This window comes from Pteropus alecto, unplaced genomic scaffold, assembly GCF_000325575.1.
Source record: "Pteropus alecto unplaced genomic scaffold, ASM32557v1 scaffold5, whole genome shotgun sequence".
Classification (NCBI taxonomy): domain Eukaryota; kingdom Metazoa; phylum Chordata; class Mammalia; order Chiroptera; family Pteropodidae; genus Pteropus; species Pteropus alecto.
This window is the reverse complement of record NW_006441953.1, coordinates 23368955-23396175: the sequence shown is the minus strand read 5'-3', so window position 1 is coordinate 23396175 and position 27221 is coordinate 23368955. Positions and strand designations below refer to the sequence as shown.

The window sequence follows — 27221 nt, the reverse complement described above, 5'->3', positions numbered from 1 at the left end:
CAGAATAAACGGGTCTGCAGCACTTAGCACAGTGCTTGTTTAAGTACACAGTCATTGTCGGTAACCATCGTTTTTTTAACCTATCTTCTTTCTTCCTTTTACTCTAGTTCACTTCCTCACTTCCTTAAACCCACCAAAGTTTCAGATGATGTTACTCGGCGTTGCCCAGGACCCGTCCTGTAGAAAGGGTTGTCTTGGAGTGGTAGAGATAGGAGTATGCATGAATAGTGGGGGGGTGGGGTGGAGATGGGGGGGCGGGTCCTCTTGAAGATGTTGGACTAGTGTAGCAGCAAAGCTGTCCCCCAAATGTAACGTCTATCCAATAATATTTTACTTCCTGTATGAGGGGTCTATCAGGTGGGACCAGGGTGCTCGGTGGTAACCAGCAGAGACCTGATAGTATGATTGTTGGACCAGGGTGCTCAGTGGTAACCAGCAGAGACCTGATAGTATGATTGTTGGACCAGGGTGCTCGGTGGTAACCAGCAGAGACCCGATAGTATGATTGTTGGAGCTGGTTGGTTTTGCCCAAAGTCGTAGATGGTGTGGGTTTTCTGTTAACATCCGTCAGAGAGGCGTGGTTGACAACTTATTTATAATAAACTTGTCTCTGAGAGATTTTAAGATCTCTTATGACCTTCCCATGTATATATTTGCTTTAAAAGAAAATATACTCACTGTCACCCTGTGATTTCACGGTCTTTCAGAGTTTACAAAGAGTCTCACTAGATGGTCCATTAATATCTCAGACTTGTTGGGCTGATGATGGGAAGAGATGGAGAAGACAGAGGATGAGTTTTCGTGTTGGACAGTGTGGCTCTCAATAATAATTTCTCTACTTACCAGTTGCGTGACCTTGGGCAAATGACTTGATCTCACCAAGCCTGAGTTTTCTTATCTCATGAAATTAATACCTCTCTCCCAGAGGTGCTGTGAAGATTAAATGGGGTGAAACACATTAGATGTCCATCACAGTATCTGGACCTGACCAAACGCATCATCAATGTGGATCCTATTGCTAAATCTCTCAACATACTCAGGGCGAATTCAAGCCTCGGATAAAATGATCTTTAAGTAACTGTCCGCCCCTAAGATTCTATGACATTAAGGTTGCAAACTACGTGGGAACACTAAGAAATCATATGCCTTCAGTTGCAGATATGCTGCCTCTTCCTGTCTTTTACTGTAAATCATTGCATAATGGGGAACACCAGTCACCTGACCTCTCAGGACTTGACATTTTTCAAGTGTTAATGGGATGTTTTGATTTATGTGACAATGGTGAAAAAATGACTGCTGATATTTTAAAATAAAGGGCATTATATGTTCTTAAGTAATTAATCAAGATGCTTTTGCCACGTAAGAATGGATTGAAACTGCAGTGCAAAAATGGAATCCTGGCTTTGGAGACCAAGATGGCTATGTTCAAATTCTGGTTCCTCCAAGGAGCTAGTGACAAATCTCTCTAACTTCTACTTTGCTTATTGATAAAATAGCGGTGATAATCTCTACCCACTGTGTCTTATGAAGATTAAATGAAATAAAGCACATAAAGAACTTCCAAAGAAAAAATATATAATAAAAATAAATAAATAAAAAGAAAGAAAACACATAATGTTCCTGCCAATGAGCCTAATTACGATGCTGAAAGAGTGGATTAACAAAATAATTGCAGTTAGTAGACATACCTCCATTAGACTGGAATTTCTCAGTTTTGAAACTTTTCTAATAATACAAGAATGAGAAGTACTCAGTAAATCATTTTGCTGGACACTGGATGTGCTTCCTTTTACTGTAAAATAGGATTCCATAAACTTTGTCTGTAAAGAGCCACAATTACGATGCTGAAAGAGTGGATTAACAAAATAATTGCAGTTCGTAGACATACCTCCATTAGACTGGAATTTCTCAGTTTTGAAACTTTTCTAATAATACAAGAATGAGAAGTACTCAGTATATCAGTTTGCTGGACACTGGATGTGCTTCCTTTTACTGTAAAATAGGATTCCATAAACTATGTCTGTAAAGGGCCAAATAGTAAATATTTTAGGTTTTGTTGGCCATATGATCTCTGTTGCAACTACTCAATTCTGCTGCTGCATGAAAATAGTCATAATAGGTAAATGAGTAGGTTTGGCTGTAAAACTACTCACAAAAGCAGGCAATAGGCTGGATGGATTGGGTTTGTGGGACATATGTTTGCTAACGCATGCTTTAGAACACTGACTTAGCTAACAATATCTATTAAACACCTACAGTGTTTAAAATACTGTCTTTGAATTGTTTGAGATACAGATAAGAATCAGGGACTTTTATGGGGAAGTAAACACAAATTTGAAACCAAAATCAATCTTTTCTTTTTTAATTACTAGAAAATAATTGGCCAGAAGTAGGTTTTAAAAAAATGTCGACAAGATAATAACTAAGAAGGCATATCCTGTGTTAAATCTCGATTTTTGCAAATTTCTTACTGTGTGACTTTGAGCAAATCATTCAAGGATTCTAAGCATCGATTTTCTCTAGAGCTAGCAAATGGAGATAACAGTATCTGTCTCCCAAAGTTTTGGGGAGAATTAAATAAGATTGCCCACAGAGCACATAGCAAATTGATTGGCACTTAGTAAGCAGTAAATGCACGTTAGTTACTGTCTTTCAGAAGATTGAACAAACATGAGCAGTCACTGCAAGCGTGTCCTCCCCACTCAAGTCACAGTGGAACAAACCACAGTCTGACTCTCTGCTCATCTTAAGGATCGTGAGCAGCTCTTTCTTTGGGAAGATGTCCCCACAGTCATAGAATTGTTATAATATACAGTCTGTACCTGTATTCATGACTCAATTTTCTGCCAGTGTTTAGGCATTGTGATCACGAGCTTCTCTTTGCAGAATTAGTTCCTGCCTCCTATCATTCTCACAGTAGATTTGTTCACTGCTGTAGTGCAGCACAAAGTTCTCAGTGGACAAACACGATGTTGAGGTTTGATTCTACGAGAAATGTCACGTACCACAGCTTCCCACGTTGTCGCAATAATCGTTTCCCTATCAACTTCACATTTTCTGTTGCCACTAGTCTGTAAAGGTTATTAGGATACAATCTATGAATTTTAATTATTCTCAACGTGCATCCAAGACTATTGTCAATAATACATCCTTATCCGTTTAATTCTAAAAGGATTTACTCCCTACGATGAAACCCTCTGGCATGCCTGCTCTTTGCTTTGCTCAGCCTTTCAGCACCACTGTCTAAAATAAACTGTGTTGCTTTCTAGGCTCACTGATGATCAGAAAAGAATAACACTGCTTCATTGTTATTAGGTTAAACTATAAAATTTGCTGTTCTTTTGTAGGTCAAATGGTTGACTATTAAGAATTTTACATGGAATAACCTAAGGCTATTGTTGTTATTATCATATAGTGATCACAGTTTTTGTTTAGACTTTAAGCTGAAAATGAATTCCCACCACTGGGGGAAATATTGATGTTATGATCCTTCTTGTGTATTGCAATTAAATATCTATCTCTTTCAGCTTTAGTTGCAACAACTTAAAATAACCACTGTTTAATCACGTTACATTCAATAATATATAAGTACTTTACATATTGTCAGTTCATTAGTTCAACAGGTGCTATATAATATCTGTAGTACACTTTTATTAACACCAAGCTAAACAAAAGAAGGCATGTGTTTTTAGAAGCACATAGTAGGTTAAAAATATGTGGGGAAGCAGGGGTAAATTCTAGGGGAGCATATCGAATAAGTTTACTAACTCGTTCTAGAAGAGTAGAGGCAGATTTAACAGAGTGATTATGCAGATGGATCCAATCTGTCACGCATCCCCGTATCTACCTCCTTTTTTTTCAGTGACCGTGTGCAGCTTCTCATATCAAGAGGTAGAATCTATTTGTTCACTCCTTGACTTTGGGCTGGCCTGGCAACTTGGCTTTGGTGAATAGAAGACCGCAGAAGTCACATTGTGTCAGGTTTGGACCCTTTCCCACATCCACTTGCTTTTGATGGGGTTCAGGAAATGCTACCCCCAAATAATGATACCTTGGCATGTCGACTGTTTTAAGCTGGAAGAGTTTGAGGGAATGGCGGAAACAGGAAGGTCGCTGTGAACTCCTCCCCTCCTCTCCCTTTCTTTCCTGAAACAGGCTATAAAACACTCATGTGAGGGGTGCCCTCCCTAATCCCAGATAAAGGAGCATCCTTATCTCCCGAGATGAAGGGACATCACGAAGAATCCTAACAAATGGTTCTTGCTAAGTTTCCCCCAATTTACTGCAGTTTCCTCCTACTTCTCAACCTGCCACATTCCTCCCCCACTGTCCACTCTTCATCAAACCCAGCATAAAATACACACATCTGTTTCTTTGGGTCTGTATTTCCTCTTGAAGACTCCTGTGTCATGTAAAACTTGTATTAAATAAATTTGCATGCTTTCCTCTTTTAATATGTCTTTGTCAGTTTAGGGTCCCAGCTAGGGACCCTAAGTAGGTAGAGGAAAACTTTTTCCTCCTCTACAGTTTCACAGAATCTTACCCAGTTTCCCTTTGTACAGCCCAGCCTGACCTGGAGGATGAGAAACCATGTGGATTATAACTGAGCCATCCCACACCAGCCAGCCCCCAGCTGACCTGGCTGGCAGTCAACTGCAGACATACAGGTGAGCCCCAAGTCACCTAGCTGAGCCCTACCCAAACTGCTGATCCACAGAATCATGAGTCCCTAAGGTGTGGAATAGTTGGTTAAATAGAAAATGTTTACTGATAGCTCTCAGAAAGGAAGTTAGATTTTAGCTAGATCTTGAAATTAAAAAAAAAGACTGCTAGATAAAGAAAAAGGAATTGGTAATTCAAGACAGGGTAAGCATTACAGAGATAGGCTTAAATCCATGAAAAAGCTTATTTTGTTCTAAGAAAGTGAGAAACCTAGTAAGTCAGGTTCATACTGATCATATGATGTAGAATATGGAATGTGTGTGTACATGTGTGTTTCAGCATGGTTATGCATGTTTGGAAAATTGGTATAAAAATATGATGAAAGTGAATCTGGAAAAGCAGATTCAGACAAGACTGAAAGAAAAAAGATCTTGTGGAACGAGCTTATGAAATGAGTTTTGTCTTGAATGTTTCCCCCTGTAAATTCTGGGGAAAGAGAATTAGAACATGAAGAGAAAGAGCGACTAGTCAGTGAGAGACCGCCGCGTGCAAGTACTCTGGCGGGTGCTTCTATGCCCGTCACCTCTAACGGTCCTCTCGTCACCTTTAGGGATACTGCGCCAATTTACAGAAAGAGAAAGTCTTAGAGGTAGGGGACCGTATACCCTGCTTTGCCAGGACAGTCTTGACTTACACCTGTTTTCTCGGCAGACAAAAATGTCCCTTTCAAAGTCAAAAAGTTCACCTTTAGATGACAAGTTATATTTTTGTCCTACTTAGAGGTTATGTAAATTGCCTGACTTACAAAATTTACAAAGTGGCAGACCCGATGTTTGAACCTGCGAGTCATATTAATATCAATTATTGTATTCAAATGACAGTACCTCTCACAATGTTTGGTGCATATAGGTGCATTAAATATTTGCTTAATATTTTATTTTTAAAAAGATTTGGGGATGAATATTTTTATCCTGTGGAATATTTCTCTGGCATGATCCTTGGAGTTGGGAGAAAGCTTGCCTCAGTTTTTAGACAATCATATGGCCATAAGAATGCATCTTTTATACAAATTCAGATTCACCTGTATTGACACAAAAAAGAAACTTTTTAAAATGATACGTTGTGAAAATGTAGACAGGTTTGTGTGCTGCAGGTGCAAGGGCGGAAAGTTCAATCATTTTCACTCAACTTCCAATCACATTTGAAGACTTAGTTAAATCAGTCAACTTGGCATTGACTTTGTTCTTGAACGGTATCATGTCTGCCTTTCTCTGACAACGACCATAATTATCGAGTATATATACCTTCAGTCAATCAAAGCATGATTCTGACTCAAAAATTCAAAGCGATGTCATGGCACTTGACTTAAGTTTTGAAAATAGATCATATTCCCTTTGCCCAGTTGGGCTCATGTGTACCTCTCAGCAGACTTGACATTAATTGCTTTGTTCTAGGGTTGGTCTAGTGTGCTGTCACTTCTTTCTGATTATATTTTTCCTGGAGCTTTTTAGTACCCAAACTTGGCTTGCTCTATCACATACAATCGATGTTATACATGATCAGCAAATTAACAACACACTGCTCAAACAATTTCCTGTGGTTATGAGGCAGTCTGATCAGGAGCTGCTCTAAGGCTTCACCACAAATGAGCAGGTCTAATTTGAAAAATATATTAAAAAAAAAAAAAGATGAAGTTCTGCAGTGTAAAATATAATGCTGCTTTTATAGTGAGGACATGTGGACGTGGCATAGGTATGTTTACCGGAAGGGTTATCATTCTGGGAGCTGGGAGCCATGACCACACGGGTCTTCAGAAATCTGTACCCAGAAGGGCTTCCGGTTTGGGCTTCACAGGTGTTCCCTGAGCTCCTGCTGGGCAGTCCATGCTGTAGGTATAAAAAGCAGAGATGATTCTTGTCCACATGACAGTGAAGGCGGCACCACATCAAAGGGATCCTACTTAAAATCCTACACTCTAAACTTATTAAAGACAATTGATTGATTTGTTTTTGAAGACTAAATATTTGTTTTCAGATTATAAAAGGAAGGTATTTAGAAATTTGAAAAATTTGCAAAATTCAGAAAAGAATTAGCAAAAATTATCATCAGACTTGACAACTATTAAAATGTTAGTTATTTCCTTTAAATCTTTTCCCTCTGTTTATACACAGATGCATAGTTGTGTCATACTTGTGTTTACACTAGATCGATATCATTTATACATTTCTTTTTACTACATAGCATTAACCAAATGTGTGGATTTTTTAATCTATTAATGTTCTTTGCAAACATTTTACTGGCTTATGCTTTTCAAAGTTATGGAGGACATTTAGATTATTTTCAATCTTTATTATGAACTCTTTGAGAAGTATCTTAATACATTTGTGTTTGCATTTCTGATTATTTCTTTTATCTAGGTTATAGCATTGCTATTAATGGTTTCAAAGAATATGATCTTAAATGATTAGTTTTATATTTATATATTAATACTTGTTCATAATTTTTAAAAGTTTAATAATTCTGATGGTTTTCTGATTAAAATAGCATTAGATATTTTTTAAACTGAAAACAAACCTGGCTTTCTCCTTCTTAGGGGAAATAACTTTCAAAAGTTTTGTTCTTTTCTTATAGTATTTAACGTCACATCACCTAATAACATGTTTCTATTGCTGGATCGAAACTTTCCAAGATTAGACATCATTTAATGTCTTTCTGTAATGAAAGGCAAAGGTTTGGTTCTTGTAAAACGCTTATTTTTCTCCTCATCATTTCTTCAAACGCTGCTCTTCATTCATTGACATAATATAGTTATAGCAAATTGGTTGCATCAATATTTAATGTTTATGGTATTATGATTGTATCAATATTATTCACTGGTGTGCCAAAGTATATATGTTAGAACTCATTTTTTGAAAACTTTTAAATTTTTCCTGGAGCTCATCATTGCCTGTATTTTTAATTGGCGAATTTTCTATTTACCTAGGACCAACTCATCTTCACGTATTCTAAGAAAACTATAACATATGTGCATAGTCAAATATAATAAGGGAATATGTAAGAAAGTCTGTAGCTTATATTTTTTATGTCAGTGTTCCTCTTGGAGTCTTCTGACTCCAAGGCAAAACCCAATTCGTGGCAACCACTAATCTGTTCTCTTTCTTCATAATTCTGTCATTTCAAGAATGCTATATAAGTGGAATCATAGAATATAATCTTTTTAGGCTGTTGTTTTCAATCGGCATAATTCTCTTGCTATCTAAGTCAGTGTTTAGATCAGGGCTTTGTTCCTTGTTGTTACTGTGTGGTGTTTCATGATGCGGTTGTGCCACGTGGACGGCTTTACCATTTACCCGTCGAAAGACATCTGCGTCGCTTCCATTCCTCAGCTGCACGTACATACATTTTCCACAAAAGAGATCTTAATTTTCATCTCCAAAAACATTATAGTTAAATATGTGTCTGCTCACTGGTTTGAGTTGAAGTGTTGTGTAACATATCAATACCCGTGTCCCAGACCTTGCGTAGTTCTACCACTTAATGAATACTCAAAGTAAATTTGATTTCCGAATGTCATTTAAGATGTTCCAAGGCAGAAGAGTAACTGCCATAGGATTCCCGAGATCATTGTGTTTGAGGATGCCACCGTGCTTCACAGAGTAAAAAGGACTCACGGTGTCCTTTAAAGGGTACACGTGATATGGTCAAGCCACTCAGAGTGAGTGGGGAAGCTGCCACATCGCTTAATTAAAGGTATTTAGCAAGGAAAGTACATTAAAAAGAACTATGTGGATTGAGTTAGATAAGAAGCAGAGTTTGTGTTTATGAGTCAAGGGAAATGGGAAGGAAAGATAGATTGAGGCCAAGTTGAGCATGGCCTGGAATATCCAGCTAAAGATTTTGACATTTTTTTCTCATAGACTTTCAAAAGCCATGTCAGGTTCACGTTCAGAGAGGGACTGATGAAGGCTGCATGTAGTAAGTAACTTGGTGACATTTGCCACAAGATTGCAGTTATTTATGTCCAGGTGATGTGTATATCCTTGCCTGCAGTTGGAGAAATCTCAAGAGCTGTATTGTTTTTGGATAAGCAGTCACGACATCAGGAGTTAGGACCTATGAAAGGTTTCTATTACCAATTAGAGGAAGGATCTACAAGAAGGGTAGGAGCTCTGAAGGCTGTCACCAGAATCCTCATCAGGCAGAGAACAGAGACTAGAAAATTTAGTTCCTAAGTCTGACCCATTTTTGCCTTGCTTCCTGTCCTAGCTGTTAAAGCCTCATAATAATAGTAAAATAGCGCAGCTGCCTGACTTTTGCTCCTTCCCTGTAGGTTACACATAATATATCATTTAATCCTCACTGCAAGCCTGTATGGAAGGCATTTTTACTCTCATTCTAGAGAATAAGTGCCTTAGTCCTGTGGATGTGTCTTGTGGGGTCAAGACACTGCCTATCACAGGAAAATAAGTGTGTGTGTGTGTGTGTGTGTGTGTGTGTGTGTGTGTGTGTGTGTGTAGAGAAAGAGTGACAGACACACACACACACACACTGGTGGATCTTCGAAAGTCAAACTTGAGGAATTCTGGTATTATCGCTAAATCAAAGGGGTAGTAATGAAGTAATGCATGGAAGAAAGTGAAGTGTGAAGAGCAGGGAGGAAATTGGAGTGAAATAAAATGACCCAAAGAGAGTCCTGGGTGGGGATGGACCTCCAAAAGCACCGCAGTGATGATGGTTATTTGCTTTACTGACCTTGTTATATGAGCAGATTTGCTCAACTTAAAGAAATAGGATATATGTTTATCTCTACCTCTGTCTCTAGAGATAGATATTTACTTTAAGGAATTGGCTCATGCAATTGGTTTTCCTTAGCATTTTGATTTCACAGCCTTGAGGCATTTATTTACAGACTTGGATTTGGGTTTGCTTATATAAGCTGTCATGGTATTAGAGCCACCTCAGTCTAATAGCCTCCTGGTTTAATTAATTGAATAGCACCTCTAAACACATACCCCGATCACACTAAGCTTTTCCTCTTCTTGATCACATCAAGATACTCCACGATTCTGACCCTCTGTGCTGTTCCTCCTCCCCAAATGCCCTCCACCCAGTCGTCAAACTTGGGACACGTCCCCTCATCCTTCCTGTGCAGATCAAGTGTATCTCTCCTTCTGTGAAACCTTCTCAGATCAGCATAACTACTGAGCTTACCAGTTTCTGCTGTGCATTATGTACCTGCTTCTATCAGAGCATCCATGATAGACACCATTATTTGTCCGTATGTGTGCCGACGCTGGTACCCAGGTGCTCTTGAAGACAGGAAGCACTACATGCTATTAATTGTAGTGTCCCGGGCTTGACACTTAATAGGGATCCAAAATGCATTTGTTGAATAAGCATGTAAATGAATCCTTACTATTTGAAGATAATATTTTAATATAATAGGACAATAATTTTTCCCAGTTGTGTGGTTTTCTTTAGTGAAGTGATAGTCCTTTACTAATTTGTTAAAAAAATTTTTTTAAAAGCAAATTTAGAAAATGAATTTTAACATACATAGTGCTATGATTTTTAAACAACTAAATGAACTATGTAAATGTGTAACCAATGTACTGTGTACGTGAAACTAATAATAATAATAAAAACTAAGTGAACTGTTTATTAGGAAATTCAAAAGTAAAGTTAAAGACTCAATGAAGCACGAAAATGACTTAGAATATTATTACCTACCTCTGGATTATTTTTTCTTGAGAGAAAGCCAAAATCAAAAGTAAAACAAAAGAAAGCATTTTTTGTGAGCCACTGAAATTTGGCCTCCAGGCAAAGGAATAATTAGCTAGAAAATGACATAGAATTTATTTTACAGACTAATTGTGAATAATTTAAAAGGTATCCATTGGATAAATGGCAATACAGATTGAAAAAGTGTTGTTGGATAAAATGAAGTGGAGTGAGTAATAAAATACTGTATTTGAGAGTCCAGTTACCTATTTGTCAAAAATTGACCTGTGATGTGATACCAAAAATACCCACTAGATGGCAGGGTTCCCATTTCAAAAGGAGCACTATTTTTCTTGTTCCAAAATAAGACCTCCAACAAACAGAATTTGAAATGTGTTTATTTCTATGGCTATAAATATGGCACATCTGATCCAGTTTTCCACTGGGTTTCATGTTTTTCAGTGATTTGCAGCCAGTTTTTTTTTTAAAGCCAGTTTTAGGAAGTTATGTGATATGCAGCCACATTCTTTCCAAATAATCAAAGTTAATCCCCATTTCTCCTTTTTAATCAGATATTGCATGTTCACAGTGTCATTAGCAGGAAAAAATGATGCAACCAGCTATTAAGTAGTGTGCAGTCTTTGAGCGGTTCCACGGAGCCTTCAGCACATGTCAGGGTGCTGGAATTTCTTTATGCAGTTCCAGAAAGCCAGAGCAACACCTGCTAAAATGTCACTGGATTCCTGACAGGACAATATTTGCTGGTGAAAAACCACTCCTACGCTGGCCAATTGTGACTGGCTGAGACAAAATATTGTATAGGCAAATTAGACCAAATTTTCAGGCACTTGAAAGTACTTTAATCAACTAATAAATATATGTGGCTAGCATTTGAAAAACAAATGGCATGCGTACAGGAAAGCTATTTTTATTATTACCAACTATCATGATTATTATTGTTGCTGACTTTTATTTCTAAAACCTTCAGAGAAGAGTTTTTTCCAAGAAACGTGGAGTCAAGAAAAAGAAATACATTTCTTTCAAATTTAACATAGCAGACCAAATGTTTCAACCCCCAATTTTTTTCACTCGCAAAGTTCATGCTGAGTAATACTTTATTAAAGAGAAAAAGGAATCATCCAGACATCTCTGAAAATTTGATTTTCTAATTTCTAATATTTTTCAGAATTGTTAGACTTTCTAGCTCAAAGGAATGAAAATTACCCTAAGACAGCGTTATCTGAAGCATTTGTAACCCTGCCTTTTATTTGCAAAGAAACACAGCACACTGGAATCCCCCTTAACATAAAGCGATGTGTCATGTAGTCTGCAGGCCAAAAAATGCAACAAATATAAAAAGGTGCTTCCTTCCTCCATTAAACAAAAAAAAACAAAACAAAACAAAACTAGGTTATTCTTGAAATGTCCCCTCGTGATGACCAGTGGGATTTTAAATCCCCCTCCAGCCTCTGGGCAGTATTTAGACACAAAGTATTTTCGTGTATCATGAGATCTGTTGCAACCCTACTGTATTATAATGCCTCTTAGCACAATGGAGATGCCTGCATGCCTGATTTCCATAAATTACACAGCCCGGTGTTTTCATAAAGACAAATTCCAATCGTAAACGATTAAACCTAATACAGCGTCCTTTGATGTCTCTGAGAAAGACTGAGGGGGGAGTTGAAGTATTCCCACGAGGGAAGGTTTCCTGGGGTAGGTGAAGGAAGAGGAGGGAGAGAATCTTTTGCCCCTGTATCTCTTTATTAACTTGGATGGGCTCTTTCTGAGACTGAAGTTAGTCCCCTTCCAGAAAAATTTTAAACATTTCTAAATGCTGTTGACAAACTAACGTATATCACTTCTCCCGGGAGCTAAACTCTAAACCTAAATCAAAAGAAAGTCTGGACCTGTGACTTGATTGCTCCTCCTCAGGTGGAAGCCCAGTCCAGCTGCCCCCAAGCAACGGTCTCACTCATTAGGAACTTTTTATTTTTTTTCATTTCTAAACTCTCTCCTTCTAAGCTTCTTTGTAATTTGGTCCTTAGATCAAAGCAAGCCATCCGGGCCTCTCCAGGAATGAGTGAGTGAGTGAGTGAGTGAGTTCGGGTACCAACACATTTTCATCATCCAGTTGTGGAATTTCCTCGACAGAGCTTGTTCTCAGCATCCTGTTGACATAATTTCACATACAGGTTACAAAGAATTCTGTGAACCTTCTCCCTTCCTGTTTACTTTTGCTCCTCAATGGAGCCCAGTGCTCAGAAGCGGCTCCTTTACATCCCCCTCAAAGCAGGAAAGGTGTGAAAAGCAAACAGAGGCGAGGGAGTACAGTGGCTTTTCAACAGTTCCTCATTGCCGCCTTCGCCTTCGTCTGAGAAGTGATTCAGGGAGCGAGAATGCTGCGTGGGAGGCAGGATGGGGACCATGGATACATTTCTAGGTCCTGCTGAGTTGGTCCTTCACAGGGTGGCTTTGTTATAAGATGTGAAGAGTTATGAATTCCTGGGGACCCCCCACCCACCCACATGCTCACCCCAGCATGCAAATATAAGTGAATTTACACACAAGAGAAGGCTTTCAGATTCAGATTCAGGGCCTCTAGCTAGAACTAGTGAGCTGGAAGCTTCCTTAGTCCTATGCTTACTCCTGCTGGGATAATCCATGCACACCTCTGGGAAGAGCATCTTTTCCCAACTGTGTTTGTAAACCCTGGCTGGAAACTGCGAGGGCCTGGCCAAAAATCTCCATGTGGGTAATCTCAGGTCCACATGAGTCAAAATGTCATAACAGAGGAGTAATGCCAAAAAGTCCCTTAACACCAACTTGAACTCTGAAAGCACAATACAAAGCAGCTGTTGATGGCCCCAGGCTCGCGGAATGCTGTGGGTGTGAGCCTGAGGTGTCTGTGGGCGGGCGGGAGGGTTGGGGTAGGCAGCAAGAATCCCTGGGCTGGATGCCGGATGCCGGAATCCTTTACTTGCATGGCTACCAGTGAAGGGATGCAAATTTCAGGGTAGGTAGGAACTTTCTCAGTTCCTGGTGCACCATGAAATTTTTCTGAAATCCGTTTTGACAAGCTAGCCGCAGAAAGGCAGGCATCTGGACCGAGAAAGGACAGGGGTGAAGCCGTGCCCAGCGTGCGTTCTGGGCATCTGAGTACAAGCTTAGGCAAACTGCAGTCCCTCCGTTCACATCTTTCCTTGTAAATTCACTTTTAAAAATTATGACTCGTAACATTTTTTGAAATTATCCACAATGAAAAATTATGCATGTAGTCAGCATGGTTTTATTCTGCTACTTTTTAACCCACATTCCAATTTTTGTTGACATTATCTGAGACTTAAAACCTAGATTTAGAATAAACGTGTATTTTAAATTATGTAATTATGATGTTAACATTATCAGCATTTAACTACATATTATTTTTATTTATAGTTCTTTGAAGAAAGTGTTTCCTCATTTGCCGCGAGTATACAAACTTTAACAATACTGTTTAGACTTCCTGTACGTTTAGTTTAATTTCTCATTATCGGTTGTTAATACCGTGATGCCGCTGTATCTTGATGTCCATTCTTCCACTCATTTCGCAGGGAACTGCCATGCAGAGCTGAGTATGTTTTTCACAAAGCGCGTGGGAGCGACGTGTGCTCTCTGAATTTGCTTATGAGATCGTCTTCCTGTTTTTCTCAGAACAGGACAACAATATGGCTTGCTGTACAATTGTGGATTCCAAAGTTTGTTCACTTCAAATACTAAAATTTCATTTATTTAACCCATTTATTGAGAACTTACTATCTGCTGGCACCTCCTAGGTGCTGTAGACAAGTGAACAAGGTTACAGGCTTTGACATTTTTGAACTTGTCTGTATTTATTAGAGGTTCAAAGACATTTTCTTTTATTTCCTTTCTCCCGCCCTCCCTCTTCCTCTTCTTCCTTATTCTGAGTGGGTACATGTGGGTGTTTTTCTCTTTTATTTTTGAAAAGTAAAGATGCTATTGAGTATAGGTATGAGTGTATCTCTTTCTACTTATTTTTCTTGGTCTTTGGATGACCTTTCGAAATGTGAAGTGTTATGTTAAACACATGTTAAACACTCTTGCATCTTCATGCATTATTTTAATCTTTTCTCTCTTTGTTTTCATCTCTTTTTTTTTTTATTTTGACATATAGAATAATTTATTAGGCTAGTTCTTTTCTTCACTAATTTGTTCTTTCATTGTATTCAGTTACTACCTACATCGCAGTTTTCGATTCAGCGATTCTGCTTAATCCTCGCGTAATCCTTCCTGGTCTTAGATCGTGCCCTCGTAATGACGACTTTCTAGTCGTTTAGTGATATATGTCTTCTCTAAGTCATTAAAAACAAAATAGAGATATTTTCAAAGATATTCTTTCTTGCAGCAAATCTGTTCTGCTGACATCCATTCAGCACTTTCTCGAGACAGTTCTCTTTCTTTTCAAAGGCAGTGTCTTTCATATGTCTCAACAGTTCTCTCTTTTTGCTCATCTTCACAAAGAGAGAGCTCTGCTGCCTTTGTATAGATTGTGTAGGGTGAAATGAGTCCTGGCAGCGAGCTTCCTGTCTGATTCTCGCAGACCCCTTTATGAGGAGATAAAGAAAGAGTTGCCATTTACTCTACATTCATTTAGCCATTTCTGAGATTCAGTGAAGGGGAACAGGTGGATGGTGGGGATGAAAAGGGAAGCTGATGCCACAACTTCCTCCGGCCCAGGTAATTGCTTTGCCGTTTTGTTGAAACCCACTCCTAGGTAGTTCTCTTTTCCCGACACCCACAGATGCTGCTGTGGACTTTCTGATCTCTGTGGCCTCTGTCGTCAGAGCTGCCAGCACCTTGCCAGGAGTTCTCGTGGGTCACAAGTCCATTCTACCTTCTCTACTAGACCTTCCAATTTCGATAGCAGTGGTTTTGTTAAGTTCTTGTCCATTTTTTTTTTTTCCAGGATACGGTATGACCTCTTCATACAAAAGGAGTTACTATTCCTTTTACATTAATCTGATTATGTCCAAACTGTATTACAGCACAGACTATTAGCTTTTCCTCAATAACTCTCTCTCTCTCTTTTTTTTTTTTGTATACATATAGATGTTTTATCTGGTCATGTACCTGACCAGCTAAAGAAAACATCAACCATCTTCCCTCCCCGTTGGTTTTGACCATGTGATTAGATTCAGGGAAAAGGTAGGGGAAAGAGATGTGGCATGTGTGATATCATGGCTTTAAAGGGAAAGGGAAGCATATAGTCCTTTTCTTTTCTCTTCCTGCTAGAAGAGTCACCTTAGACGTGACATGGGAGAATATTAAGGGTGGCAGAAAAAAGAGATCGAATAAGCCTGGGTTCTGACAATGTGCAACGGTATAGCACATCTGGAATGCATATGCTTGGACGGCTATGTGAGTGAGAAACACACATCTTCGTTGTGTAAGCACTGTTATACTGCTCCTTATCACCTCTGATAAAAATCTCTGTGTAGTGTCACCCTGCCCTGGTTTCCAGTAGCGGGATGGATTTTTCCTCATTTGCTGCTTATGTCACTGATTTATGAGGTATCTTAAGAGTTGGTGACGTCACCACCTGCTCCTATTCTTGAAATGATTTCAAAGACTGACAGAATTCTATGTCAAGACAATGTCATTTTACTTGTAATTGTTTTCTCCTTTTCCGACCTGCTTTTTGTGACACTCCTGTTACACTATCAAAAGGCAGTGCTTTAATTCATCGACGAAACACAGCGTTTAGAACCAAGTGCTATCCAGCCTCCACTGAGCCCCGGTGATACTTCAGGATTCCTCAAAGACACTATCACTTAATAGAAAGTGACAGAGATGTGAGAAATAAGCACAGGAATGTCCAGGGAACAGTGAGAACAGAGGAAGGGGTGACAGCTGAGTTTTGACCAAACGGGACCCCTGCAGCTCCTATTTAGAAGCTCTTAAAAGAATTCACGTTTAATATTTTATTTCCATGAGATTCCCAGTCATACAAACGGATAGATTTTTCTCTCTTTGTTGTGAGAAATGAGTACTTAAAAGGTAATTAGTTAAGGATCTGGAGATAGTTGTCATTAAGTTGTAACTGTGAGTCATACTGAGAAGTGGCTTTAACTGGTTGTACAACTCAAGAAATATTTAGTGCTAACCTACAGGATTCCTTCCCTTTTAAACGCCTACAACAGAAGATTTCTTTGTTATAAATTTTGCTATAAATTATATGCTTAAGATAGGGTATAGACCTGTCAGTGCCAAGCAAAGTGTCAGACGAGCAATAGAATCAATGATCATTCTCCAGATATTGGGTGTTTATTATAGTTGTGTGTGAACACAGCTCAAGTCTCCAGAATAGGGGAGAAGAAAGATGAAGAATTACGTACTGGTTATTTACCGCAACTACCTACTAGAAAGAGGTGCTGGCAAATAACAGAGACAAAATTATTCAATCGGTTAACATTTGATCATTGGATTTGGCATGATGGGCACACGGCTGTAGTGTCACGGAGGCAGAGATGGAGGCCATGTACGGGTTCAAGCATTACTAAGGCTGACCCAGCTGTCGCTGCCTCTGAATTGTCCAATTTTCAGCAACAGAGATGAACATTGAGCCCAAAACCCTATGTGGCACTATTCTTCAGAGGGACCATCTAGCCATTTGGTGGCAATTTGACATCAGGTCCCTTCCACCTTCAATTAGCCATTCGTCTATTTCAGGTATAGATTTCTTTTCTTGCCTGCAGTGTCTTAGCTATTACCACTATCCAGGTCCTTGTGGAATGCCTGATCCATAGCCCTGAGTTCCACACAGCTTAGCATCCCACCAGGGAACTTATTAGTGAACGAGGCATGAGAGCATGCCCATTGCCCTGCCCTTGGGTCCACCGGACATGTCATGTACAATGTCATCTCAAAGCAACTGGCTTCCTAGAACACTAGAACAGCCTTCTAGCTGTATAACTGAAGTACTAGTTCCCAGAAAACACTCCAGAAGATGGGAAGCTGTTCTTTAGGGTAGAGTTATACTATTAAATCAGAGACCTTTACATGACCCTGACCACACAAGGATGGGCATACGGGTCCAAGAACCAGGATATGGAAGCAGGAAGGGAAGGGCCCCGCTAACCATCATCTGCAGTGACCCACTAGAGGATTTGTTCTTGCTGTTTCCTCAACTCTGAGCTCTGCTGGGCCGAACCAGGATATGGAAGCAGGAAGGGAAGGGCCCCGTTAACCATCATCTGCAGTGACGCACTAGAGGATTTTGTTTTTGCTGTTTCCTCAACTCTGAGCTCTGCTGGGCTGGAGATTTTAATCTCAAAAGAGACCAACAGATAAAGCAAAGGACCCATTGAATTATAATTTATCTCTGCTACCAGCGTATTTTAGATTCTTTGTGCCCTGAGACCAGCAGGAGCAAGTGACCCTTATCGAGGGGAAAAGATAGGGCTGCTTACACATGATGGCAGGGAGAAGTAAATGAGGAACTCAGATGACCTTCTCAGGTACCTTCTGGTGCACACCTGTCCCGTTGTAACCGTGGATGGATATGCGCAGCCACCCACACCCCAGGAGGATATGACTACCAATCAGGGGTTAAGGGGGTTAAGATTTGGATCACACCATCAGGGTAAGCCACCAGAACATTCCAAGATTACAGCTTGAGGGTGAGGGGGATTCAGAATGCCTCGTGGAGGTGGGAGAAGATGCGCGAGTGCCCAACATCAGCTGTGCTCCGAGATCAACTTCCACCACAGGGATGTAGTCCATCTCGTGAGCCTCCTTTCTCCAGGCTTGTGGGTGAGCCGACACTTCCTGGAGGGTGATGGGATTACAGTCTGTTCCAGTTCGAGCTAGTGCTTCCGAAAGAGCCTTCTTCTAAAAGTTAACCTTGTGGGGGAGGGTAACTCACTTTACTACCTGTGCATAGCACTTCATGGTTACAATAAGGCGAACGCATTTAACCATGTCGGGAGGCTGCGAGTAATGAAAAACACGTGAGCCTATGTGAGACTCACAGAAAGAGAGGAAGAGGGAGAATGTGTGTGCATTTTGGAGGCTAACAATGGAAATAGAGCTAAATCATCTTCCACGGAGAAGGCAAGAGATGAACTCTAAAACTGAAAAAGCAAGTAATAGTAGTAAAAGCATGATTGAAGAAGGCAAATAAGAATATTCAGCTCAAAAAATTGAGAGTGATTGCTCTGGGGAAAGGAAAATGAGGTAGAGTGAGATGACTTGTGGTTTTAAAAGGAGAAGTATTCTTCCTTAAATATGTGCGTGCTTATTTATGATTGAAAACATAAAAAAGAACAAAAGGAAATCTGATTGTCTACCGAGCAATATGAACGCTTAGTATTATTTTATTTCTTCTAAATCCCTCACCTAACTTCCTCTTCATAATGAACGGCTTAGGGTTTTAAATTCAGTGTTATTAGTATTAAATTAGAATATCGTTTATCTTCTCTTCCATGTTTAACTTTATATTTGCAATAATTTTCTAATTATATTAATAACATTATAGATGTAGCTATATTTCAGGGATCTCCCTCCCTTCTTCCTTCTCTTCCTTTCCTTCCCTTTGTTTCTAAATTTAATTTTGTCATTCTCCAATTCCTTATTTTGATTTTTCTCTACCCAGCTGGACTAAAACTTTGGATATTTTTAATAGCACATCCAGGGAAGGCAAATGGGTACTTGCATCCTGGGATAAAATTCCAGAGACAGCATTATACAAGGATATTATAGCATAAAAAGTGTTGTATTTCAGGTAAGTGAGGATGATGTGCTTTGGTGATTGGTGTTAGAAGACTTGAAACTTGACTTGAGTGATGATGAAGGTACTGATGTTGAATATGTATGTAAACAATTAGAATAAAATAGGTTGTATTTAATGAGTTGAAAAAGCAGTATTTTAAATTCCAGCATTAGTTACATAAATCATTATTTTATATGAGTGCATAACAATTTAATTACTATAAGTATGCATTTAAATATTTTAAATGTTTATAAAAATGTACATCAAATTTGCCAAAAATTTATCTTCAGATATTCTTGTTGTAGAAATTGTTTTCAGTCTTTATTGACCAGTCAATCTTCAAATGACCCAATAAGTTTAGTCTTTACTGTGCAAATGAGCAAACCCAGGCTCAGAAAGTTAAACTTATGCTCAGTGTCACAGCTGGTAGAGAAGAGAGGTGAGAAATAAATGCAGTTCTAATTCATTGCCAAAAAATTTTTAGACATCTTAGTATTATCTGTATAATTCCTTTCTTTAGGGGAAGCAGTCTTAAAATCTGAGCTAGGAATGAGGAAAGCCAGGCAGGCAAAGTCTCACGTACAGGATGGTCTTAGGCTGAAGATTGCAGTAGGGATTTGGGGAAAGAAGGGCAGGACTCTAAAGAGGTCAGCACTCGAGTGAGGGGTGTATGGCAAAACACAACACACCCGTGGCCAGCTCATACTCGCCTCATCATCTTCTCAGGCCTTGCCAAGGCTTCTCCCTGTGTGGCACCTCGTCTTTTCTGTAATTGCCTAGAAGTCTGCTCCTCCATCAAGGCCTTTTCAAGTTTCTGCTCTGCTAGAATGCCTTCTATGACCTACCTATTCCTTCTTCTGAGCTCCCTTGTGTATATATCTGCCACCATCACCCTCACCATCACTATCATCACCATCTTCACCATCATCATCATCACCATCATCACCATCACTATCATCACCATCACCGTCTTCACCATCTTCACCATCTTCACCATCTTCACCATCAACATCATCATCACCATCAGCATCAGTATCATCCAGTAAATCACTTGGTAATTATTAATTGCATGCCTAACTTCACACTGGATTGTAAGCTGCTTGGGGTCACTGTTTAAGTTTTTTAAAGGCATTTCTCTGCACAGGCTAGCTGAGTATCTGGAACTCAACATGTGACCAGTGACAGAGCTGGGATTTGAACCCAGCTCTAGTTATTACATGAATGAATGAATGGATGAATGATAAACAGATTCTCTCATAGGTTTATTTGGGCAATAGGGTTTATGAGTACATTTTAAATGATTTTTCCTTGTTTGGATATTTTTATTTTGGAGGAAAAAATGTGTGATGTTTCACAGAATGGTAGATTACATTTCAAAACCCTAGAGATAATTTAATGTATGATTATCTCTCATTCCATAATTCGTTTTCCAGAGCTGATTGTGTTGTATCATCTTGAATATTTGGACCTTACGTTGAGAACATGAAGTACTGCAATACTAGATTGGGGAATAAAGGATGAGCAGCATATGGTTATGTGGGAGGGAGAGAGCTTGCCTTCGCATTACTTCCCCATGAGACACTTATGCAAATTTATAGTGCTCTTAATTTGAAAGCTCTTAAAATTACAGAACCAACTTTTCTAATAGACACCTTGACATAAAATTGAGTGAAAAAGAAGTAATTTCGTTAAACTGATAGTAGAAAATGAGCCCCAGTTGATAACTCTATAGTGACGCACGTTCTGAATTGTCGGGCTGTCCTAGTGTGACTAATTGTTCTCTGATAAATCTGAAGGAGAAATCTTTGGAGATTGTTTTTCAGAAGAGTTGATTGCTTAGCTGTTTGAGAACCAGTGGAGGGGCAAGTTGGTGTCCCCTCCCCCTTGGGAAGTGCTGTTTTTCCCATGGGGTGTCACTTCAATTCATGCTATAAAGCATAGCCACAGACTTTAAAGAATTTGTTCGAGAAAGTTATTCATTTCTGCAGGAAGCCTACATTTCTACGCTCTCCTGTAGAGATATCTCAAATATGCTTTTTTATCCCTCACCACTAGTTTATGCAAAGGACTTCTGACCCTGGGGTATCTTTTGTTTTTTAATGAATTTACTTCAATGACAGGTAAATGTGGTGAGTATTTCAGAAAGCACCCATAGCAGTTCATCCACGGATAGTTTGAAATTCTCTCACATGTGTAATATCTCTGAGCCTACATTTTGGTTGAAATGTATAGATTTTGTTTCCTTTTTCTTCTCTTTCCATCTGAAACATTGTCTTCCTAACTTATCGTGGACCATAGACCTCATCGTTGGAGATAATCTCTCCGTGGCTTCAAATACCACTTCATGTGATTGATCCTCAGCCAAGTTTTTGAAAGATAGATGGACATGGTCAATCACATATTACACAAATACATCAATGCCGGCATGTTAAACTGAGCCAACTGTCTTAACAGGTTTCCTATTGTCTTCGGAGGTGGTGAATAATGCCCCCATCTCTTCTGTTATGCAGAAAGAGACTAGGCATCATCCTTGCTATTACAGCTGCCTTAACTACCACATACATGGCTGTGTGTTTGCCCTAAAGTTCTCCTCATGCATGGCTCCTGTTAAACTGGCCTTGATGAACTTGAAGATGGATGGATCATTTTTGAATAAAGACAGTATTTTTGTAATACTTGATATATATACTTTTGGATAGCTATACTTTCTTTCTGTTAAGATTAGATCATGAGATTGAAATAAGACATGAGAGGGACATGCTATAAGAAAACAGAGAAGAGAGGAAGGGGACATAGAAAGCTCTCTTCTGGGTTGGGTGTCCGTCAGGGAAACGGGGATCAAAGGGCAAGGAGTGGGATGTCTATGTACAATTTTCTACTGATCCCCTTCGAAGGAATAGTGTTTTCTATTCATCAGGGCGTAGCCTGCGGCAACTCTGGCCTTGTATTTAGCAAGACATTAGTGCATTCTGATGCATAGAAAGTGGTTTACACACAATTGAAGAAGGTATCTGCACGGATTTAGCGATCTCCCAAACAAATGGAGGCCTGGGGTTGAGACGAGGAGGTCACAGGGGCAGGGACTTTCTTACCTAGGACTAGAAGTTATGACACAGATATCAACAGTAAGTAGACTGTAAACATAGTCAGGCAAGGTTTTCTGCCTCTTTTGCTTACTATTGCGTATTTCCAGAATTTAGAACATTGCCTGGTATATTCTGGTACCCAATAAATATTTATTGAATAAATTGGTGTGACAAGATACCTGAAGGAATCAGATATGATCAACTGCATTTCTGTAGACATTATTACAGGGCATCCAGAGACCAGACAGGGCAAGGGATATCTCTGGGAGACAGGAGAAGCCTCCAGCGTCCCCTCCCTCCCTCTCTCAATTTCTCAGCTTTGGTTAAGTCAAATTAAGTTCTAGTATAAAGAAGGGATACAGTGGATAAGACATGACTAGATTTGAGTTTGGACTCATTTCGGCCACACACAAGCTCTGCAGCCTTGGCAAAGTCATTAGATGCATTTGATTTCAATTTCTTCTTTTATTTAAGGAGAAGTAATAGTTAGCTTCCAATGGTGGTTCTAAGTAAAAAGGTGCTAACATACGTGTCTGCTCTTTGGAACGGTAAAGCAACCTCGTTTCTCAGGATCTTGCCTTTTGGAATGTCCCTTGTCCCCTATTCATTTCTTCAAATCAGAAGCAGGAAAACAAATCCTCAAATGGGAGTTGGATTGGTATTGATTGGAAGAATAAAATAAGAAACATTTTTATAATAACTAGTGCTGCAATCACTACTAAGATTGGCTCTCATTTTATAATGAAACATGATTCCGTGAAATAGTAGTTAGCTAAATGTCAACTGAAGGTTATTCTATTAAAATGCCGTTTTAGTCCAATCAAGCAAAGACAAGCTCGTGCCTCTATTACTGTTGCAGAGTACAGCTATTAGGGTTTTTTTGTATTTATGCAATTTTCTTTGGCAGAAGGAGTTTCTGATATTTTTTATTCAGCTTTCCTACAGTGTAACAGTTTGAGAATCTTGTGTTAATGACAAATCACACATTTCAGTATATAATATATATTAAAGTAACTCTATAGTGCAGATATGTGTATCTGTGTGAGTGTGTGTGAGTGTGTGTATATGTGTGTGTATAATTCTTATCTGTTATTTCAAAATAGGGCCACATGTTAAGGAATTAAAACATATGTCTTGATATGGAGGTTTGGTGAAATACAGTTTGCTCTGTGTCAAGCAGAACTAGCTTTAAAAGCAGAAGCAGAATATTTTGTCTTAGGTGCTACACTTAAAAATGAATTTGGCCAAATAATTTAAACTCCCTGAGGCTCAGTTTACCTATCTATGAAATTAAAGTTATAATTCCTCAACCTTGTTATCTCTTATTTGTTGTAAGAGGCAAAATGATAACTTTAAAATTGAAATATAAAGTAACAAATGAATTCAAGAATATTATTATGAAGCCCAGAGCATAGCCTTTGGGGCAGATGTACCGGACTTATATTGTGCCTACCAATTACTAACTGGGTGACCTTAAGCTGATTACTTAGAACTCAGTCTTCTATAGCCCCGTATGTTAAAAAGGGGGGAAAGGGTTTTGCCTCTGAGGAATCCATGGGGTGACATTTGTAAAAGGCCTTGCGTCTGATGGACATGGAACTATTAGCCATCTTAGTACCCGCTCCCCCACCCTCCCCGCCGCTTCAACCACGCCACTAAGTCCAAACAAATCAAGCTTTTTCATTTTTCTGAAGAAATTAGTTGAATACAGTCTCACCGGTAAGGCCCATACCTTGTTTCTGATGATAGTTATGGCAGTTCTTTTTATTTTCTTTTTCAAAAAAGACGAGGCCTGGAATCTTGACGCGCTGTAGAATGCCTCTCCCACTCGTCCCTTGTTCTCTTGTCACCTTGACTTGACATTGAGTAAGTGCAGGTGAGTCAAAGGCTCTCTTAAAGTCCCTTTCTCAACAAATGTCTTTATGAAAAATGAAAAAAAGGTTACTTTGCTTTTATTTCTTATTATTTTTGTTTTATTGGGGAAGAATTTAGTGATAAAATAAAGGACACGATAGAAAATATATTTATTGCTTATCCATATTTCTTCTCTGTTATTTGCTCTGCGCTCCTTGTTGACAAGTACAGAGCTAAACTTCACCAGCAGAGTCATGATAAATAGGGTCCATTTCATTTGGTTTTTCAGCACATAAATGGAAAAACTGTTTTATGTCAACCGAATGGTGTTCTCTCCACGTCTACCACACTTCTCTGTCTTCTGTATTATTTTTTTTGCTCCTTTAAAGCTCCTATTTTTTGCATGTGTTATAATACACACACGTACAAATATGCATATGTGCATATATGTATATATACACATGTACATACAATCCATATACAGGTGGACGTGTGTATATGTGCACATACACACACATGTATATGCATATGTATATGTCTGTATGTATATACACATGTGGATATGTGTCTTTGTGCGTATCTCCCGAGAACCACTGTTCAGCATAATTCAGAGTCTCACACACAGTTCTAGAAATTTAGGCTTGGCAGGGACTATTGGTGGCTGGCATTTTCTTCTTTCATTAATACCCTTTTCAGAATTTCCTCTACAGCAGCCCACTGGCAAGCGTGAAACCTGCTTTATTCCCAGCCACCATGGCAAATAAATAATGCTGTTAATGGCGTATGATGGAATGTCCTTCCTAATATTTATTTCCTTGTTTGAAGAAATATCATGTGTTGGGTCTAAACTACCCAAGGAGGATGCAGTATAGATCTAGACACGTCCAGAGCCAGAAGGACACAAGAAGCTCCCTGTTTACCTTCACGTCTTAGTTCAGGGTTGGAGACAGAGGCGTTGCGGGCTTGCGGAGGTGTGGCCGGAGCTCCAATCCAGTGCCGCCAGCAACGATCACTTTTTCCCCCCAAAGCTTTTATCTGGTAATTTTGCTACTGGTAAACATTAAGAATAATTTCTAAAATTAAAATATTGGCAGCAGGTAACAAATGCCAATAAAGATATTTTAATCAAATGTTATTCTAAGTCATAGAACGTATACCTTAGTAGAAAGATTAGTTTATGAGTTATGTGAGCATGTGGCCATACATTTATCCATCTACCCACCATCCAGTAGCACTTACTGAATATCTACCATGAGTACAAACCTGTGCTAAGGTTGAGAATGAATATGATGATGAAGACTAGTCCATTCCCTAAGGCATTTACAGCTTCCTAGCAGCTAAAGGACAACTGTAGAATGGTCTATAGTTCAGGGTAAAATATGGTAAGTGTCTTGAGAGGGGCATGGGAAGTTACCCTTGGGGTATGGAGAAGGAAACAAACATGCTTCTAGCTTGGGCTCAGCCTAAGTGAGAAGGATACCTTGAATCAAACGAGGAAGTTAGTCGATTTTGAGAACAAGCTGGATGAACGAACACACAGAGATAGGACAAAAAGTGAAGGATGAGGAACGACCAAGGTTTCATAGGAAGGAGGTAGTGAGAGGTAAAGCCAGAGAAAGAGTATGAGATTTGATCTTGAAGGGCACCGAAGGTCAGGGCGTAGGGTTTGGTTTTGTGGCAGAGTGGGGGGTCATTGAATATTCTATGTGTAATGGCTTGAGGAGAAAAATGAGTCAATGAAAACTACTCTCCAGAGGGGAAACGTGTCATTATTTAAGCTGAGTGAGTGGAGAATTTTAAATAAAAGATGGTAAACAAAGACTTTGAATAAAATTGGTATGATGAAAATGCACACACACACACATTGATATAAGTGACTAGAATGTGGCATTTGAGAATATAGTTAGAGTGATTGTGTTGGAAGCCAGGTTGAAGCAGGCCAGGTTGCATGAAGCAGTGACTAAGTGTTCTGTAATTAGTAGACAGAGGAACTATGATAAATATTTTAAGAAATTTGCCATTGTTCTTCCGCCAGTGTCTACCATGGTGCCTAACACATTGTAAGCACTCAGTTAACATTTGCGCAGTGAAAAAGCAAAAGACATATAAATCTTGATAAGCCACACAGTAGCTACACTTACTGCATACGTAGAACCAGCCATCTGGTTCATTAAGTAAAACACAAATCTGAGTGTTTGACAATTTTAAAATGTATATCTAAATTTGAAAATATTTATGGATATTATAGAAGATTAATAAAGGAAAAAAGAGTTCGATTGCCTGAGTTTTAATAGTCGCTTTGCCTTAGACAAGTTCTTTAACCTCTTCTTGTCAGTTTCTTCCATTCTACTGAATGGAGATTATAAAGTAAGTAGCTCATAGCCATGGAATGAGGATTATGCATTAAGATAGGTAAAGAGCTTAGAAGGGACTCTGACACATGGCACACACAATATTAATGCTTGGATAGTATTATTATTATTAAAAATTTTACTTTTGAGGATTTGCGTGGTTCCTTTAAAATTCCACCTTAAAATTTACAAACCACGTTCACATCCAAAATCTTAGTTTATTCCTCCATCCCATCTCCTCCATGCTGTCAGAGAAGAAAATAAAAATCTGTTAAGTTAATTGACCTGCCTAAGAAGGTACAACTGAGTCTCAAGCCTAGATCTTCTAGTGAATGACCATTAATTTCTAAATGGTCGTTGTGTGGTAGGCATTGTTTTAAGAACTCCCATCAAAATAATCTCATTGAATCGTTATTAAGCAAGAATGGGACACAGAAGATCAGAGAGGTTAAATGCATTACCCAGAGTCACACAGCTAGAAAGTCATGGGAGCAGGTAGAATATGAAGTCTGGTCCCATGTGTTCAAAGCTTAGTCTCTCGGACAGCAAGCCAGAAAGATGTCCAAGGAATGCAGTGTGTGAGGACACTAGGTGAAGGTGGAGGAAAAGCATCTCTAAATGCCCTCAGACTAATCTCTGCCTTCCTAGGATCCCAGTCTGGCAGATGCCTCTCCTGGTGCTGACCTGCCAGAGCCAAGCTCTTCTCTCCACTTTATTTCCGAGCCCCATGGCTTTGATGCCCCTGGCCTCACTCTGCCTGGGCTCTGAGTCAACAGG

At 39.2% G+C, this 27221-nt stretch overlaps 1 long non-coding RNA gene across 6 annotated transcripts in view; it reads left to right on the top strand.

The window, feature by feature from the left end:
* The window catches only part of LOC107196190, a 393663-nt gene that overhangs the window by 60396 nt on the left and 306046 nt on the right, over positions 1-27221 (top strand). For 5 of the 6 annotated variants that reach the window (XR_003048482.1, XR_001517553.2, XR_003048483.1 and 2 more), the window contains exon 4: positions 4563-4667. The exons of the other annotated variant lie outside the window; for it this stretch is intronic. This is a non-coding gene — a long non-coding RNA (uncharacterized LOC107196190). The remainder of the gene's footprint in view (positions 1-4562; positions 4668-27221) is intronic. 6 annotated transcript variants of the gene reach the window in all.